The sequence below is a fragment of the Drosophila biarmipes genome, chromosome 3R, assembly GCF_025231255.1.
Source record: "Drosophila biarmipes strain raj3 chromosome 3R, RU_DBia_V1.1, whole genome shotgun sequence".
Lineage (NCBI taxonomy): Eukaryota > Metazoa > Arthropoda > Insecta > Diptera > Drosophilidae > Drosophila > Drosophila biarmipes.
In genome coordinates this window covers 6,981,592-6,996,310 of record NC_066616.1, presented here as the reverse complement: position 1 = coordinate 6,996,310, position 14,719 = coordinate 6,981,592, and the positions used below count along the sequence as shown (strand labels likewise).

Here is a 14,719-nt window from a genome sequence, read left to right as displayed (position 1 = left end):
ATATTGCAGCTTATAAAACCAATACCTATTCCGATTCCTGGAATTCCATTGATTTTGGGCTCCTCTTCCTCACGTCGAAAATGCCACGAACTGGAGGTTCGCCGGTGTAATCATAATAAGTTGTTTTGGCACATAATTGATTGAAAACATGGCCATCACTCAAAGCCAAGTGGATATGTATGATGGAGCGGCTTAATCCGCCAGAGTGAGCATTATAATAATTAAACGTATACACGGGCGGTCCAAATCCACACAGATACATCCAGCACTGGCGCACTCGAAATATACGCGAACTGCCGGGAAATTACAAGGGATTTTTGAGTACATACACTCAAGGATGGAATCTCCTACCGCAATCCCCAAACCCCAGTGAATTCAGGCTGCCAAGGGGGGCAGAAATCGACGAAATTCGGGTGGAATTTCGAGTACTCTCGGCACTCACAATGTACGCCGGGCCCCATTTCGAACTTTAATTTGTTTTCAAGGCTCAGGTTCTCTACAAAATTTTATTTTTAATTTTGAGACTTAATTAGATTGAGTGGGAGAGTAATATATTTTGAACCTTTTGGACATAATATTAGAAAAAAACTATGGCATATTCAGCAAAGTTTTCACTTTCATTAAAAAAATAAAGTGTTAATTAATACCAAAAAGTAAAAAAATTAGTAATGTATCTTCACATATTGTATTGCTGTAAAGTCACTTTTGCCGATTCGCATTTTTTTTTACTTTTTTTAAACTTACCTCTGTAGAAACTTCCCGATTTATTACTTTTCCTTCAGCGTTCTCACTGCTCGAGGGTGATTGTACGCGTTTGTCAGAGTGCTTGCTTTTCCTGTTTGCTGCGCGTTTCCGCACTTGTTAAATTAAGTGAGCACAGACATTTTCCGCTTGAATGGATATCGCAAATCTTAAGCAGAATGGAAAAGCAGAAGCCCCGTCGCGGATCTCATTAAAAGGCGGGCGAATAAATATATATTTGCTTATGCCTGTGTGTTTGATTTATATTTTAGTGTACTTTGAGAGGAATCAGTAAAATAATTATGGGCCCGGGGAAGGGGAAGTTTGAACTTCTGAATTTTTTTTTGATGGGTCTGAGGCTCATGACACATTAGGGAATCGGACTCTCGGCGGGCTCTACTCACTTCAGTCGGCAGTGGCTTCCTCTGGGGTCAATCACAGACACATTAAGGCAAATTGCTAATTTTCTGTGTTATCAGCTTCAGTCCCCAGGCATTAACCCAACTTTGATTGCATTATGCCGAGATTTCCCTTTTGCCCCAAGACCGAACGAAAAACGGCCCCGAATAATCATTAATTTGCGCACTTGGAAGGGTCCGGGGTTCAGGTCCTCGGACAGAATCCGCCACCTGGCGCACGAAAATACTTTTTTTTTGCCTTTTATTTCCTTCTTCGGCTTGTGTACAGCTTGCAGAAAAGTTTTGGGCCATTCATATCAATTTCTTTGCATTTCTTCTGAGCCATTTCGTCTTCTTCCAGAGCCCTCGCATTTTTTGCACGCCAAATCACTTAATGGGGAAAAAGAGCTGGCGGTCATTAGAATTTAGTGTACTCGAGGCGGGAAACTGCTGAGTTGGGCGTTGGGGGCCTAAGCCCCACTAATTGTGCGCTATTTGGAAGAGATTTTCCTTCGGAAAGTTGGAGGCGGCGAATCAAAGCAATCTTATCGATGTGGAAACTTAAAGAAAGCAATCCGCTCGGAACATCAGTATCAGATTGATGCCTTTGCAGCGTTCAACTTTGGCATCGCAAGTGCCAGGAGTTCCTGCAGATAAAGTTGTTCCTTTGAAATGTCACTTGGAAAACTTTTGCTTGCCATTGCATTCCAACTATTTGCGGGGCGGCAGGAGGCCAGGCGAGCATTAAAGACATTTGCCACTGACTTTTTAACTTAACTTTCCATTCTGCATCATTCCTTGGAGCGAAAAGTTTTGACATCGGAACCAAAACAAAAGCAAGCCCGAGCGCAAACAACTAAGTGCGAGGAGGAGACACTGTTGCCAGAGGAACAGGACATCGTTGCCCTTTACACGGACGGTGCCAACCAGTTTTGGGTCTAATTAGTATTAAATAGCGTTGGTACAAATTACGCTTGGGGGATTCCCCGGGCTTGGGGTTTCCGTAGGGTTGCAGGGGGTTTCGGCAGGGGCTTGTAGTGGGGCGTGGCCGTAGGTGTCTGCGTGGGCGTGCCACGTTTCATTTGGCGTGTCAAAGTGGCGCAGCTTGAAATTTTGACATTTTAATGGCATAACCTGCCCGCCCCAGCCCCGGGAAACCAGCAGCTCCACTTTCTTGGACCCACCCCGGAACACACCCACTCCCTCCTAGTTATTAATGTGCCATAACATCGCCTGTCGCCCGCTGTGCGCCGCCAATCCTTGCTGAAAGCCACATTTAAATACTCGCACAGTATTTTTGCCTTGCAAGACCTCGGCTCTTACACGGGAAAAAAGGGAGCAATTGGTCATTAGTCAACTTTTGATTCTAAAAATTGTAATCTAATAAATGAAATAAATACGATGGTAACATTGTTATAATACAATTCTTTGCGTTGATTGATGTTGTTCCAAGCGCGGACACTATTTGAGACAGATTTTATCTTTATTATCTTTTCTAGGAATAATAACTTTGATCCTAAGAATTTTAATCTAATAAATGAAATGAATACGATGGTAACAGTGTTTTCTGAATTGATTGAAGATGTTCTTATCGCAGACACAGTTTGAGTTTATCTTCATTTAGTTTAGTTTTTTGTCTTTTTTTTTTTTATAAGATTATTCATATGATCAATGATAATTTATCTTCACACGTATTTGCTCGGTCTGTTTAAGCGTCACTCCTGCAAATCAAAGAACTTGAATATTTTGTTCAATTTTCCATCATAATTCTAAATGATTTCCCGTTACCCGTTTAAGATATTTAAATGTGAGTTTTAACTATTATTATTTCTCTCCGTGCATCAATCATGGTGCTATTGATTGAGTTTTCTAAATAAAGCTGTACTTTTGTAAGCTTCCCTTTAAATAGAGCGGAGGAGACGTAAACCAGGACATTCCTAGGCCCATATACCGGCGGCCCCGTTCGAAGCAAGCATTCTGGAGTTGAAATTGCACAGTTTGTAATTTAGCCTTCGGTGTTTAGCAATATTGATTGTTCCGGGTCACGCGGGCAGGCCCGCATCATCCGCACTGCCAATTACATGTGACCCACTCGCTGCGAAATGAACATTTCACCCTTGCATGTGTTTTAGGGGAAGCAAAAAGCCCGCCGGCAATTAGGGGGGTTTAGAAGGGGCCAAGACGAGGGAGGGCGTAGCCTACTTCGGGGCGCGGTGTAATTTGTCATGTCCTGCCACTGGGAGGCAACAACTGTGACCCCGTTCGAGGGCGGAGGCTGGGGAGCCGACGAGCTGCCTGGCAATAATTGTGATTAATAGCGCGGGGGCGTCAGCGAATATTTTTCATGCCATTTCGATGCGGTAAATGGCATTGAGAGCAAATGCAGCAGTAATGACAGGCACGCACGTTGAGTATACGCCCCAAAGAGCCCATTGTGTCGCTTTACCGCTGATGAATATATATTTCAATTTCAGTAGGGATTGGGATTTATTGGCTTATGCCAACCGGAAAAGAACCATGCTCAGTTGATTAAATTTGTTTTTTGTTCTTTTGCGGCGCTTGTCTATGAAAGAATCCCAACTTTTACATATCACATAATCTGCATAAAAAATCTCCATTAATAATTATTACGTGGGGAAAAAGTGGCCCCTTTTTGTGGCACATTGAGTCTCAGCTTGAGTATCTCATATGCATTTTGATTGCTTTCTGTTTGCTTATGTGCTGTGAAACTGCTGCATTTTGAGAGAATATGCACTTGGCGATTATTCAATTTTCCATTACGCTGCCCCTGAAGAGGATTTCATGCAAATTCTCTAAGGAAAATCAAGAGTTAGCAAGTGAATAGGGTAACTTAAGCCAATATAATCTGTTAATTAATTTCTTGCAGTACAATGCAAATGCAATGCTTCTGTCTGATTTAATATAAAAGTCTGTTCATTTTCTCGACCATAAGTTTATTGGCACTTTTATTTCCTTCGGCAAAAGCATATTAATTTGCTAATTGCTTTCTGAAGCTTCTGCTGTTTTCATTAATGACATATGCATGTTTTATGTATTCCCCTCCTGCGAGCCTTATTGGTGTACAACATATCTGACAGAATGCTGGAACCGAGCCGCTGTGCCGTGATTTATGCAACATAATTTATGAGTCTCGTTTTATGTTCCGAAAAAATGGCAATGGCCAGCCGGAGACGAAGGGGAATGTGGAAATTCAACATTAAACATTCTGAGCCGCTTGGTTTGGGTCCGGGCGGCGAGTCGTCGAGAACCCACATGACCTCGTTTCGGGCTTGATAAAATGATGTTTTCCGTCGCGCACAGAAGCACACACTGGCCAGCTTTCAGCAGTTTGATAAAAACCAAAAACGTTTCCGGCCCGAAGGGAAGAGCTCCAGATCCGACTGCCCGGCAACAGCCACGCCGATTATCTGCCGGACCTTGCACGAATTTCAGTTCCTGCCCCTGTCCACAGCGAGGCCCTGGCCCGCAGCCTAATAAATGTGCATTAATTTGGACAAAAAGGTTAACTTTTGCCTTGCTGGCCCTGCCAAGATTGCACATTATAAATTAAACATTTATGATGGCAGTTTTTCTGTTGGGCCCCGGCAAAACATGCACAGCCAGCAGACAGCAAAAATTATATGAACGGTGGCCTGTACTCGAATAAATTATTTGCTAGACAAGTAAAAAGTTTCTGCCGCCCTAGCACGAAGGCAAAGTTAGTCAACAGTCAGAAAAAGTACATTAAATTGGAGGATCTATAAAAATTGTGCCAGCACCATGCAAAAGGTTATTCTTTACAGAAACTATATTTTTTGTGTTATTTAAATATGTAAAGTACTACACCCTTGGTTAAAATTTCTTTTTCTGTGAGCACATGGTAAATATATGTGTGTGTGTTTACACCTACATCATGTTTAATTGGATTTCTAGAACAATCACATTTTACCTTTATTTCTAAACTAAATTTTCTGAGTGCTGAATAGTGTTCCTGGGCTCACACCAAGCCTTTGGGAAACTTTTTCAATAAACGATGGTGTTTGCGGAGCCAATGACTCGGTCAACTTTGGGCGACATTTACCATTAAAGCACAATACATAAACCACTTAGAAGGGAAATATTCATAAAATGTGCATAAACCGGGCTGTAAACAGTCCCGAAATCAAACCCCAGTCCGGGCCGAAAGGAGCGGCTAATGGGAAAAAGCCGCAGAAAGCACGCATCTCCTTAATGCCACGTGAAGGATTTATTCTCGAGCGTAAATCCTCGCATAAATGTTGATGCCACGTAACCTGAGAGCGCCGCCCATCAATTGGGGACTCACGCGCCCCCGCCGGCTGCCAACACCTTTCTAGCCCCCATCGCCCGTCTCCCCGTATCCCCATTTAATATTTTCAGGGTCCAGAGTGGCTGCGGATACGGATGGCAGGATCAGCGAGGTGTTAATGATAACTTGCCCCATTTACCTGATGTTTTCGAAACTTGTGCGGTGTGCGTGTGCACTTTCGCTAAGCTCGGTTTGCTTATCTGCTATTTTTACTTCTTGCTTATGGCAGCTTAAAATTAAAATCCAGTCTGCCTGGCAAAACAGTTTTTCAATTTGCATGCAGGAGGATGGAAAACAAAGTTGTTTTTAGTTGCCAACTCGCTATTGAGCAAGCAAATCTCATTTTTTGCTTTTTATGGTCTACATTTTCCCTCTCAAATCGGATTAAAGTGGGAAATGGATGTTTAGTGTTGATAAAATGTCGGGCCAAATGGAATTATCTAAAGTCCCATTTCCACAGCTTGTCTAACATCACTACTCATGTGTTATAAAACTAATTTAATTTGGCTGAATATAATTGTTGTTGATAAAGTTTGGGAGTGCCCATCGATACTGCACTTGCTGTAAACTAAGTTAACTTAACGCTAACAGAGATTGATTGATTGGCGACAGCTCACGCGAAAGTCCTAGCCAGGAAAGTTCTCATTTTTCACCTAACAACTAAATCGAATCAAGTACATTTCGTTTGCACTAAATGGGCCTATAATTGACACATTACAGGGCACTAAACGAATACACCCACCCGCCCTGTTCTCGAGTGTCACCCCCTAATCATTTATTTCACAGCCTAGAAGAGGCTTTTTTGGCAGGTTACCATAGCAACGCTGGCCGGAAATTTTAGAAGGACATTGCCTTGCTCAGGACACTGTCGCACAAAGGATTCCCACTCAATAAAAGGCAAAATGGGGCCTTTGTTGTGTCCCGCTTCTGGCATTACCTTTTGTCGGGCCCTGGAGTAGGGTGGCCCAGAGTTGTCTTGGGCCGAAAACTTTTTGCTAAACATTTCAAAGCCGCACGAGTGCCCAGTCGAAATGAGGGGTAAGAAAGTCGTTTCGACCTTTCCTTTCGCCACTGCCTTCACTCGGGCAAATTCACGCTTCTTTGGGCTTGGCCGCGTTCTGTGCGTTATTTAAAACTTGGGGCTTGCTCCGCCTGAATGGGGAAAATGTTGCTTTGTAGCCACTTGAAGGAGAAAGTTTTGGAGATGAAACGAGTGAAATGTGTATAAATTATAATGATAAATTAATAAAGCCAAGTTTGCAGCAGAAACTTGCAAGGCAGTGCCCCGTTTACCAGTGCTCATCGCCTTGGCTGGGAATGTTCGGCTGAATTATTCGAGGACCTGCACCTTTTTTTCGCCTCAGGGCTGGACGTGAATTAAATATTCATGCGCCCCGTTAGCACTTAGCCCTTGTGCTGCCGGCCATCGCAGCTTTCGATTGGATCAAATATGTAGGCTCCTCTCCAGGATGAGCCACAACAAAAGATGCGATTCGCTGGCCGTAATTGCTTTCCATTTAAAATGATTTTTATCCGCTGCGAGGGAATTAATACGGTACAATAAATTTGAGTCGCCCGAAAAGACAATGACCTCGTCCTCTAACTCGGCTCGTGGCAGCGGCTCGTTTCTGGCCAGCGAACCGAGTCTGGAACCAAGACCATGATTGAGCTGTCTCCTGGCCCAGTCTGCTGGCCACCCGTGGCCATTAATCAAGGTGAAATGTCAATTTAGTCACACATAACTCAAAATGAGTCTGGTAATGGCAGCTAGGGCCTCGGTCCTCGGGTGGCCTTAAATGTTTAGCACTAGGGCAGTCATAAAGGTGCCATGGAAATGTTGTTATCGTCCCAGGTTTTCACTAGGCAACCTTCAAAGTTGAGTTGGGAGGGAAAACAAAGGCGGAAGTTTCGCATTTCGCAAACTGCATCGAATGGCGGACGCCACGACTGTTCATCTAGAACATTTCTCATTTCCCGTAGTCACAAGCACAGGTTGATGGCTGGCCCATGCCTCTACACTCGGAAAATTGTAGCCCGTTTCAAGGTGAAAAATTCTGACAGGCGCCAAAGTAACTTGGGTTTTCCACATTTTTGGTGTCGAAAAATATGCAATAATATATTTTAAGTGATTTTCCTTTAATCACTGCATACTTTTAGACACCTAATATAATATTTAAAACCGTAGATTTAGTCATTCATATTTTATAAATTCAGCTGCAAATTTGAGTTTTCTATGTTTTCAAATTTTGAAAGAATCGCTTTTAAGCCTATGCAAGTCCTGTTAATAGACTGAATTACACACATTTTAGTAAATTTAACATTTTTAACGGATTTTAATCACGGCTAAGACTAAGACCAGACCAATTCGGATATGTTAAGTATAGGATCTGCCCTTTGGCTTCTGGTGATACTGCTTCGGTAATTGGAAACGCAACGCCCATGGTGGACAAATGAATTTGCTTGAGTTCGCGGCTACTAATGAGTGCGGGATCTCCGGGATTCGCTTGCAGTATGCCTCTTGCATCACATTTCGTTGCATAAGTTTCCTCGGTAGTTTTCTCGGCAGTTTTCCCAGCGGTTTTCCAAGAGTGTTGGCAACACTTCAGCGCCGACGTCACGGCGTTGCTGGTGACGCTGTCTCTGCGGTTCGTTGTTGCCACGTTTTGTAGTACATTTAGTACGCTTGTTAGCTTAATGCACCCTTGAGGCCGCCCCTCGAACCCCCATTTTGGACACATCAGCGGTGGCGTCCTCAGGCTTCTAGAAGGCTCTGCGGTGGCTTCCCCACTCGCATGTATTTAAATAAACTCGTGTACTATGTGAGCTTGAGGCGCAGCCAACGCCGCAGATTTTTCCACTGACGTACCAGGGGAAATTCATGGAATTAAAACGGAGTAAGTGTGTGGTGCTAGATTTTCCATTAAGCATTTGCATATAATACGTCCTTTTAAAAGGAAAGTGTCTGTGGAGCGGTTATGCACTACAGCAATTGGTAATCGATAGATAAAACACAAAATAAACTCAATTTGAATGGAAATTCTATCAGCCTAGTAAGGCGACACCCACGAGTGCTTAAAGCGGAAAGCTGCCGGCAGTTTCCTGCCCGCTTTCTGGCCGGAAAAAGTTTTCCCCAACAAAGTTGATCCTGCGGGCTGCATACAAACAGGAGATTAGGCGACCTGAGGCATTTAACGAGTGAGCTGGACGCAGATGTCGACGACATAAATGACGGCTAAGCCCAAAGCATTATGATGATGGGAGAGTGCGGCGGAGGTCCTGGCCCAGAGGACCGGAGGACCAGAGGCCACGGCAATTGACCACTCACCCCGCCCGACTCGCATTAATATAACTTCGGTCCCACGGCGGCAGAGTGCTTTGTTGACGGGCCAACGTGCGGTATGCGTGATATTTCAAATGGCCATTAAATTGGTTTCGTCCATTGTCCGCTCGCTCGCATTTATGTGACGTGATATCGTATTAATTCGACAAGTTTTCTTTGAGAAGAATTATTGTGCTGATTTGTTTCACTCGCCCCTGAATTCATTCCGTCCCCTACTTATTTACCAATTTCCGCCCTCCTCGAACGCACAATATCCTGGCTCGTGTGCCGGTGACACTGAATGGAGAAGCTGGCGAGCCATCCCATTTGCACTCACAATGCAACATCTCGGCATTCAGTGTGGATTTAGCACAAAAACCCACCTAAATAAATATGAATATGAAATTTAGATAATGCGGAACGAGCCAAGCGGCAACCTTCAGTGTCAATGATGGCACATCTTCATCGTTGTCCCCGTCTTCGGCGTCCTGTCTTCCGACTGCTCCCTCGTCACGTAGCCCCGAATGACAAGAGAAATATAGAAATATACGAACTGTACACATCCTTATAGTGCGACACACTCAAGGCTTTTATTCCGTTCACGTGCAACAAATGAACAAGTTCATTAAGTGCAGGATGTGGCGGGGTGGTGGGCGAACTAAAGGGCAGATGAGCAAGTGCCCCTCCACTGGGTCGATGTTTATGCAGTCATTAAAGTCCGTGAGGCCGCTACAGTATGCAAAATGAGTAGGCCCAGGCGACGCCACATGCGAGGGCCACATTTATGCTGATTAAACTAGCACCAACTGGCGGCAAATGGAAGCTGCGAGTGTTTCACGCAGGCACTGCGAGAAATACCTACTACATAACTCTCCACTATAGACAAATAAATATGTTTTGTCTGCCTAAACCAAATAATTGTTACTTTTAAAATCAAATAACCTCAATAAGCAATTCTGGATATTTTTGTATATTGCTTTAAAAGGACACGAAGAATTCTCTGAGAAATGTAAAAGTGTAAATTAATCAAAAAATCAGTTAAATTTTATAGTATTTGCTTAAGTTGAAGTGCACAGATTGATTCTTATTTAATTGTAATTAATAATTTTGTACTCCATTGTTGAAAGAGTAGTCTTTTAGTTATTATCGCAACTTTTAATATTATACAGAAACTTATATTTTGTTTTTATGTATGCCATTTATTTTCATTGCAATTATTAAGTACTATTATATCAGTCATTATTTGTTATTTTATTCGTATTTTTTCTTTACTTTGCATTTGATAATACCAAAAAATAACTCGTGAGGTTAGAATTTTTCCGTGTGAATGCCAACAGGCGAACACATCCACGTCAGCTGGGCCCGACCCGAACAAAGGACGGGAGCTGGAACTCGACTGAAACTAAAACTGGGCCTGGTTCACAACAATCCCCCAGTTGCTGCCGGATCGCATCCTCTTCCATCTCGGTGACATTTTTCATTTGACTGCAGCTCGTCATTGGGGAACTGGCAGGTTCTGTGTTAGACATGTTGCCTGACAGGGACTCGGATATCAGGGATATCGTATCCTGGAGAAGAATTGTTCAATGGGAGAGTTTGGCAAAGCTAGCAGCTGGCTAAAAGATAAAACTATTGTCGCTGTACAGAAAATAAATCTTTTGCTATTTGTATAACAAAGTGATTTCATACAACTTCTAGACTGCGAGCATGTTCTTTTTGGCATTTTAGTGAGCCAAATATTAATTATTACTTTTGAATAAAAGTTGTATTGTAGTGAAAAGTATCGGTTTGAATTAAATAGAAGTCGTTTTATTACATTTTTTCCTGTGCAATGGGGACAAGTGTAAATGTTTGCTTTTCACATGCTTGCAAATGAAATAATTTGTACAGCTCAAATCTCTTTTGTGGAATTAATTTGAATTTATTGTGATGCGGCTTGCATGCATAATCCTCGGTTTGTGATGCAGTTTGTCAAAATATCACATGTGGCTGCCTCCATTGTTTCACTTTTCGACCCATATCAGGCCATCGATTTTGCCCAAAAAAGCGAAACAAATGTCGGCCCCTTTTGTCGGGGTGTTTGGCACGTGACTCTGAAGGGGGCCATGTGTGACCTCACTGGGTTTGATTTGGTTGGGTTTACATAAATTACTCACAAACCTTTTCGGAAACTAAGTCTGCAAATTGTGCACTCGCAGCTGTTGCCACGAGCCCTCGAGAGCTCCGACGGAAAAGGCTCGAACCAAATGCAAATTGGGCCTGTGAGATATGTGCTCCCACGATTTCTACAGCTTTTGGTGCTTATTGTTGGCAGACAGTTTGCTATGTGAATTGTATCTGCCTCTCAACTTTCTGTTGACTGCAATGAGATAAGAACTTGTAGCAAGGGATTCAGTAATAAATTTCTTTATTATTCTATCGGAATTTGTGTGTCTGTGTCGACGCCGTTCTTAGGATTACCTGCACACCTGGTTGCGCCGACATTTCTCCTCCTCAGCAATGCATATTTTAAAGCCCCTGTCAGGCCCTCTGATCCTTGGCCCTTTCATGCGAGCCATATTCAACATATTCAACCTCCGTCGCAGTCAACGTATTCGACCTTTGTGGCTAATTTTAGAGACATACCGAATGGTTTTGCAAGATTGGTTTTCTGCTTATGAAAACTTAATCGCAGTAACCAAAAAATCAACGAAAAGTGTGAGGCTTTTGGCCGTCGGAAAGGAAAGTGTCAGGCATATATTTACTGACGTCACATGTGGCATTGTGTGACTAAGTGGAATGTTAGCCACTTTTTCCAGCTGCATTAAAACATAATGGGATTTTAATTACGAACTGTGAGTACCACTCATTAGAGTTGATGGGGTTTTAATAAATAATTTCAATCAGCAAACAAACAAAATGGCTCAAATTGGATAAATTCATGTAAAATTTCATTTTCTTCACTGAATAATTGAATTCCGATAGGTGTAGTAATGCAATAAAAACATTTAATAATGTAAAATTATTACAATAAAAATATTTCATGTAATAAGTTGTGCCTTCAAAAATAATATAAACATCATGATATTTTAGTTTGTTTTTTTTTTCTTTTTTCGTAAGATCTTTCCTTTATTGTACAAGCAACAAAAGTGTCTTCAAAATACGCACTCAAAAATGCAATTTAGGTTTCAATTATAGTAATTTTAAGTTTTCAAGATGGATTAAATAATGGATACAACGATATAACAGCTTAATGTCATGCTCGTCTTTAAGTCTTTTATTTCATCAACACCCTCGTGCGATTATCCTCGATTTAATTAATCTCTTCCTAATGCTGCCCAACAATTAAATGCGAACATGATTTGCCAATTTAATGAGCCCACGAACCGTAAGAAAATTGGCTAATACCCAACTGGGAGACAATCCAACGTGCAGAAGGGACGTAATCCCCCAGGCAAACACACGAGCACCTGGACACAGGACACTGAATACTGAATACAGAAAGGACACCTAAAACGGCAATGTGCTCATTGTCCACTGCAACATTACATGGGTTATGCGGGGGGAGCGGGCCATCATGTAAATTTTTCAACACACTAAACACAATAAACATTTGCACTCCGCCGCAGGACATCATGCTCAGTGTAGGTGTGCCTGTGTGTGTGGGACACGCACATGCCAGGACAAAAGTGCTGATAGCAGTCGAGGCACGCAATCATTTGCCGCAGGCAAAGCTGGCGTAAATATAGAAGTACACTTAAGAAATTATGCGAAGAAAGGGAAGAAAGCATAAAAACCTGAGTAAAAATTAATGGCTTAAAAAAATTATTTGAGAAAATCGTTTTCTTGTCTTATAGATTTATGGCTGCCAAATAAAAAAAAACATTAAAAGCTGATTAGATATGGACATATCTTTTAAAGTATATTATTTATATGGAAAATGGTTTCCTATATCAGATTTGTTTATAGCTGTTAAAAATCTATCCATATTTCAGAGAATATTTAAAGATCATCAAAACCAGAGGGTTCTATCAGGACAATTACTGAAACACTTTACCTAAAGGTAAATATTTAACGTGTTCGAATTATATTAATTTATAAAAGTAAATACAATCTAAAAAGTAGTTCCACTCCTTTGTCCTACTATAGTTATAGATAAATATTTTATGTTGCACTGATTTTAGTGCTGTTATAATTCATGCCTCAGAGGGCAGTCATAGTAAGGTTTTGGTTGCATTAAAGCGTTTTCCGTATGCGAATTATAGTTATTTATCAATGTTCTGTTATCCCAAGTAAAACCCCTTGGCAAACATTGCTCAGCAACTACAACATTTCCCCAGCAGTTTAGCAGGCTTTCTGATTGTCATAAGGCCGTTTTCTGAGTGCAGAAGATGGCAGGCCCATATGCTCCAGGTAAGTCCTGTAGTCCATTATCGGGCAGAGCTTACTCGTGTATCGTTTTCGTCATCGCAGCACACATGTGCCGTTCCCGTTCCCCTTTTAAGTCGCTCCTGGCTCGCCTCTCGTCCCCTCTAATAAATATGCCCACAATTATCCTGGTGGAAATGTCACTCGGGCTGATTGTTTGGCAGCCTCTTGTTGCCATTTAATGCGCATATGCTGGGCTGTGTGCCTAGGTAATTAGCCAGAAAGTGCCCCCTTTTGCAGGGCGGCGGAACGAGGCCTTAACGAGAAGTTGGCAGTTCGCAACCAGACAGCGCCAGACGAGACAAAAGGTCAGTGCTCCTGGCTGAAGTGAATTGATTGCGAGTGTGTGTGCTAACTGCTCGGAGTCAATTAGATATTTTCTGGAAGCTGAGTTATACAAATGGGAACAGGGCGGGAACAAGGCGCCACTCTATCTGGACTTTCATCAATGTCTGTTCCGCCGAAGTTTAAATTAATGTCTTGAGCTGCCCAAGCCCAGGCGGCTCAACTAGCGCGCATTAATTAAATTAGCCAATTAAAAGTTTTGGCAGGCTCACAAATCTCCACACATAAATGTATTTGTTTCGGGATTAATGCGAGCGAAAGCCGTCGGAAACTTTGGTAAACCCCGGACAAATCATTTACCCCAAAGCGGTATTGAAGCGAAGATAAAATGGAAATGGGCCTGGAGGCAGGCTCAACTTACCCCGAAAAACACACGGAGTATTGATTTAGCGGTGACTTGGGCGTTTAGTTTAGGGTTTTTTGGAACTGTTGCTTCTCCGGTTTACGGCTGAAAGTTCTACTGTCTTTTTGGCTCACATCTTAAGAGCCCACACACAAAACTTGAGGCTATGGCTTAAGGAAAGCTCCTTGCCGCCGCCGCCGCGCGGACAGAGCCAAAATAAATATTTAATTGTTTTCTAATGTTTTCCTTGAACACTAAACGTAGATTGTTTTTTGCGTAACTTTATCGATGTTTCTTGGCGGTTAAATAATTAATTATTCGGCCTGGTAGGCTCTCCTCGGCTTCCTCTGGTGTTGATGATTGTAGTGATGTTGCTGTGAACTTCGCTGTTTCCGCTGAGTTGTGGCACATTGCTTCGTTGAGTTTGAACTGAGCTCGCGTCCTGCCAAACAGTCGCTTTTATTGGCCGCCTTCCGAAACTCACCACGCACAGACAGGCTGGCTGCCTGCTTTCCGCATGCCAGCCATGCGCCCGAAAGGATACAAACATTTACAGGTGCGATGGGAATCTGCGGGGAACGGTGCTCTGTTGCCAAAGCTTTCCGTACACCGAACAAAATATCTATGTTGCCAAACATAAATTGTGATTTTTTCACTATGAAAACATATGGAATCCAAGAAACTCTAAGGGAACATTTCCCAAACTGAACAGAGCCATAACTCCCATAAATATTACATTTTCCGTTTTGATATAAGCATCATAATTACCACCTAATTAGCATAGGTGTATTAGACAAAAGTTAAATTTAATTAAACTTAAATATATGTTAAATTTGTTT

General features: G+C 42.3%; 1 protein-coding gene across 7 annotated transcripts in view; it reads right to left on the bottom strand.

Annotated features, from left to right (window-relative positions):
• Positions 1-14,719, bottom strand: part of LOC108027281 (diacylglycerol kinase eta) — a 42,042-nt gene that overhangs the window by 19,535 nt on the left and 7,788 nt on the right. The window contains exon 1 of one of the 7 annotated variants that reach the window (XM_017098666.3): positions 13,899-14,298. The exons of 5 other annotated variants lie outside the window; for them this stretch is intronic. The gene's annotated coding sequence lies outside the window, so the exon portion shown is untranslated. Of the gene's footprint in view, positions 1-744; positions 914-13,898; positions 14,299-14,719 lie in introns of those variants that run through there. One more of the 7 variants, XM_050888926.1, reaches the window with a different exon arrangement.